The following is a 5742-nucleotide window of genomic DNA, read 5'->3' on the forward strand; positions in this document are numbered from 1 at the left end:
AACCTCAGTGCTTTAATGAAATGAGAAATTTCGCCGGTCTATTGAAACCGGTCGTTTGTACAATAAAGCAAGTAGGACGCCAAGTGTTATTTTTGTTGAATAATAAAAGACTAATAAAAGAATAAATATCAAACCAGAAATTACTCTCTTCAAACTGTAAATTTTTAATGATCTGAGAGAATATTCAGTGTGTTAAGGATTTCCCTGCTGTATTGTTAGCTCTATACAAGAGAGGAAAGGCGATTCTTTTTTTAATTTCCGTTTCGCTGACACAGCTTTAGCAGAAATCTCTCTGTAGTCGTTTTCGTCGACAAAACGAATAGCAATATCGCTCTCCGCGTCTTCCGCCATTTTGTTCTGCGTCAATTCGTGAAGGGCGCGTGGCTCTGAGCGTGGGTCATCCACGCGCAACACATTGGCGCTATGGGATTGGCTGTTGTCTAATCCCCCTTGAGATCTTTGGTGTTAAAAATAACTCCCGACGAATTACCTATGGAATAGGGTGTGTATGGGGGATGCCATGTCCGTCCCCTTTATCCCCTCTTGGTCAACACTAAATTCGAAATCGCCATTACCGGGATAATCATTGAAAATCCTTCGTTTTATTCCGACATCCGTTGCTTTGGCTGGCCTAGTTATACTTTGGTAGTGGTGATTAACGTGTGGTTGTGTTGTTTGACCTGTTACGTTTTAAGAAGACGCAAAAAATAATTTTTTGATCATGGAGGTTCAGAAGAGCATCGTGGCCGTCCGGCAACAGGACGTTCTCAAGAGTCTTTGGAGATAGAGAAGCTTAGCCGATCGATCTGGTATGGTTCTAGGAGTAGTGTGTGGCTTACGAAAAGAATACTCGACACTTGAAAAGTGGTTAAAGGCATGAGTTCGTTCAACTTTGATTTGATTTTTGACTCCGACCTGTAGTTATACCGCAACAGGACGCGCGATGTTCACCGATCTGGTACACTTGAAATGTTCCTTGTATCTTTGCTTTACGATGGTATATGTTCAAGAATTGATGTTTTTAAAATTAATTATTGCCTGAGTATCCTGTTTATAATCTAGTTTCTTTATGTGTTCTACTCGATAACATTTGTTTTGCGGAACACTGACCGGATGCAACGCGAATGAATTTGTTCATTTGCTGATAAGCAATTGCAGTTTATGCTCAATTAAGGATAATCTTTATACTCATACCTTGTGTGTTTTTGTCACCGGTCAGGCGCTATTTGTAGGTATTTCTGGGTTTATATAAGGCGTACTGAGGGAACAGTAATAAAACGTTTGTTTACAAATTTTGCTTGCCGATCGGTGATGGGCAGAAACATATTTTTACTTACCGCGCATGAAAATGGTGTTGGATTCTCTTTACTTTTAGCTTCTTTCCATGAGCACATGGAGTTCGCCTTTGCAGCCATCAGTCGTGATTTCTTTTTCACCAGTCTCAAGATCTCGTACCCAGATCCTCGCACCCTTGTCTCCACGAATTCTATCGCTTGAAAGCGTTGATTACTTTGGAACAAGTGAACACTATTGAGTAGTCGAAAAAAAAAAGAATCTTAATTAGCAAAACTGCAATGGTCGGGTGTTGTAAACTTTCATTGTATGCAAAAGGATCTTGTGATGAGCATGCGCTTTATTTCCGGCGATGATTAAAATAAAGTGCCATATAAATCACTTTTTTGATCCCTGGCAATGATGTAATTTCTCTGGAATCGAGGCCCTTGAATTTTTCGTGTATTTACGCACGCTCATAGTCTGCGACCGTAAACGTATTTCCGGTCGTCGCTAACACGCGTACTAAATCAATTCAGAAACAAGCTTAAAGTCGAAAGTATCGGCGTTGATAAAGTAGGAAGTAAAAAAGCTTTAGCGAGTAAATCCTTTTCATGTAGAATTAATCGCCTCCTCATTTCTCGATCTAATCTCCAAGCAAGCGAGACTGATGGCCGCTGCTGTAAGCGCGTTCTTGTTACTCTTAAAGCAAACTTGTAACATGATATGTTAATAAAACAGAAAAGAAAAGAACAACGACAAACTACCTTGGTCAACTTGAACATATTGACAAAATAAATTCTATTCTCAAAGACTCACATTTTTTTCTTGTAGCTTTCGACTGTATCGCAAAGTCTTCATGAGCAATAAACGCTCCAGGTTGTCGCGTGACAACAAAACAAATGATTAAAAATCGCGGGAAGTTCAAAACCCCCACCTCTATTTAGGGTTAGAGGCTGGCGTCTGATATGGATGGCCTCCTTGATTTTTCTTTTAATGTCCACCGTCTCCTGGTCAAGGATTTTGACCCCCTTCCAGTCGATCTCATGGCTGGCTTTGGACTGCGGATGTTGTTTGTTTTTGGTGTTCACCCAGTCTCTTTGATACGCTGAGACTAGAATTTATTTTATGAAGACTATTTACCAAGGTCAACAATGCACATTTAACTTGAACATTGTATTTCTGATATTCATGCATTTTTCTTAGCTATCAAACTTCGCTGTAATTCTACTAAAACTGAAATAAAGCGGAACTGCCATTAAGGAGTCACCCTGAGGTACCGGCCGCTCAACAGAGATTCATCATAAATTAGTATAATCTTTAGCAGAAACATCACTTTATTTTGAACCAAACACGCGACGGGAGCAGCATTACTGGTCCACGATCGGTCAACATATTCTATGTAGGACTGTATTTAACAATTATTCCTCGAGCCCGAATGGGCACAGAGTCAATAGCCCATGAGGCCGAAGGGCGAATGGGCTATTGACTCGGAGGCCATGAGGGCGAGAGGAATAATTGTATTAGTAAAATCCAACTAGTCGTTCAAAAACATCGAAACAAAACAACTTTAGCTAGTTAAAAATAGACTTTTAAATCCCTTTTTTGGAACCAAAAAGCCGGCGGTTTTCGCTACAAGTGGGCTATAACTTTTAGCCTAGTAATAGCTCAACCAATCAGAACGCGGCATTGATAATAGACCACTAGTTGGATTTTACTAATTTCCCTTATCATACTCTTGAAATAAAGTCAACCTAAGTGAATCAAGCGCTTGATAGCCGCTTAATTGAGGTGACAACAGTGGGAGAACTCTCGTTGGGACGGGCAAAGGGTGGCCGCGGCTGCTTAATAGAGCAACCTCGTCCCCAGGGTGCTCTCCCCAGGCTTTGGAGGTTTCCCGCCCCACCTCCAAAGCCGGGGAAAAGCGCCCTGGAGACGAGGTTGCTTAATAGAGGTGGCCGCCTAATAGGTGGCTTCTTAATGAAGGTTCTGCTGTAGAACATTTTCATTCTCGGTTCACAAGTCTGTCTCTACTATAGCAGATATCAACATGTATATGAGTCATCATGTAGTATCTACCCCAGGGGGTACCCACTTAGGGTTTATACGGAAAGGCCCCGCCCCGTGGTCCAGCCCCTTATCCTACCAACCCCGCTCTGTTTTGGGTTCTATCGGTGTCGCTTTGAGTCTTGCTAAGTTAATTTTCATTTAGTACGATTAGCTTTGCACAGTTCAATATGTCCGCTTGTTACATTTTTGCTGATCAGGTCTTCTTCAGATCCTACGTTCGTCGGCATATTCGTTTGCAGTCCGTTTGCAGTTAATGTCCATTAAGAACGGGTACCCTATTCGTATAACTTCTTTTAAAACATGGTGCCCTTTTCACAAACCTAGTTTATAACGTTGCACCACTTTTAACTACAGTAAATACACCGTCTTTAAATATGCTAAATCACAAAACAGAACGTTTTCTCGACCTTTTCACAGCCGTAAAATGCATCTGTTAGCCCTTTTAGGCCTTTTTTACAAACCGAATGACAGATTTCTCTACCCTTTCATATCCTTCAACTTTTGAAATCCCTATCCTTTTATATACCTGAGGCTTGAAAAAGGTGTCCCTTTCCGGAGGGGCCTACCCGCATTGGCCAATATATGGGTAGTATCCTTGGTATCTGCCAGTAAGGAAGCGCGCAATTTTAAAGTGGTTTTTGCAATTAATTAATAATGCTATATCTAGCTATATTGTGTCACTCCGCTTCTCCGTATATAAAAAAAAGAAATATCTTTAACAGAGCGACTAGTCAGGGCCTTCATTACATCTAGACCAGACTGTTGCAATAGTTCACTGTACGGACTGCCAGCCAAGGGGATTAGGACTGCGCTTACAGAACTCTGCGGCAAGGTTAGTTATGACATGTAAACTCCGAGACCACAGAGCGCCATCACTGCAAAAACTCAGTGTTCTTTCTTACAGGATGACTTTTAAGATCATCAAGGTGCGTTCACACTATGAGAATTCTGAAGTGCTGATCGTACTACGTGAAAATCAACTTTGCAAGACATCAACACGACACAAAAAGAACCCAAAACAGAGCGGAATTGTAGCTGTCTACGTGCAGTATATTCGTTTGCGGTCCTTTGCAGTTAATATTCATTTGCGGTCACACTAGCCGTTTTACCCATGGGCAAATGGCTGTTGCCAGCAGGGAAGCAACTTTTTGTGTGTGACCTATTCACCCTATTCACCCCAAGATGAAATTGCCTGGGGAAATTTCCATGGATACGTAAAAAATAAATACATAAAAGAATTCGCCATGACAGGTCACGAGGTAACTTCGATTCTATGGGTTAAAAGAACACAAAGTGGCTGGGACAATCAAGAAAAAAATGAAATGTACCAAACAGTAGAAATCACGCGTTGTTTACGTTCTGAGGTCATCTTGGCGCCAAATCTAAATCCTACTGAAACTGGACTCAAAGTTCGAAAACTTAGCAGGACTTGACCGTTGCAGTGAATGTCTTTAATTTACGTTAAATAAATTCAAAAGCACCTTGAAGAACTCGCAAGATTTCTTTACACAAGTGCTCAAGAATTTTTTTCCTTTATATGAAGTAAGAAGTCTCAAAATTAGTAATGGTAACAGGACTGAGTGGAGTCCAATTCGGTCTGTAATCATACGAGTGATTAACAAAATCGGACGACCGCGTAGCGGGAGTCCGATTTGTTTAATCACGAGTATGATTACAGACTGAATTGGACGACACGAACTTCTGTTACCAATTAATCATAACTTTAACAAAATTTGTGGTACATTAGGTTATTTTTTAAAGCAAAACACAAGAAATTCGAAATTTTGTTTTGCTAGCAGTGAAAAAAAAAAAGCCATTTAAGCGCGCGTGATGGCGCGTACTGTCCAATTACATGTACTTAGGCATGAAGCGTACTGTCCTATTAAACTGTCCAATTAAGGCTGAAATCAGTGCAGTTGAGAACCAATCAGATTTGACAATTTGTTATAGTTATGATTAAGGGCGGAATCGCTCTTGCTAAGCTTAATTGATATGGAGGTTTTATTAAAAGGGTAAAATTAAAAATGGTCGAAACCTTTTTACGATTTATGTCAGCCTTCAATCTGCCAACGACGCGCGAGTCTTTTTCTTTCCCTTGGGCAATTTATCGCTGTGTAACGGCAAACATGAAAGTGATCAAAATCCAACCTATTCCTTCGGAAAAGTCCGGTTGCGTTCCGGAATATCTGTGGTACCCTGCGTAGCAGGGCGCTTGGAATTAATGAGGCAAGTAATAACGGGGCGCGCGAGGGAGACACGCGCCCCGTTCTTTCCTGCGCCATTATATCTGGGGCAGAGGTATCAGCCCATAGGGCCATGCGCGCTTCATACACTTTACCTGTTACAGAATTCCTGACTATCCCTGAGGGGCTACAAAGCCTATCAAGTTTCATTGAAATG

This window comes from Porites lutea, chromosome 2 (genome assembly GCF_958299795.1).
Source record: "Porites lutea chromosome 2, jaPorLute2.1, whole genome shotgun sequence".
NCBI lineage: Eukaryota > Metazoa > Cnidaria > Anthozoa > Scleractinia > Poritidae > Porites > Porites lutea.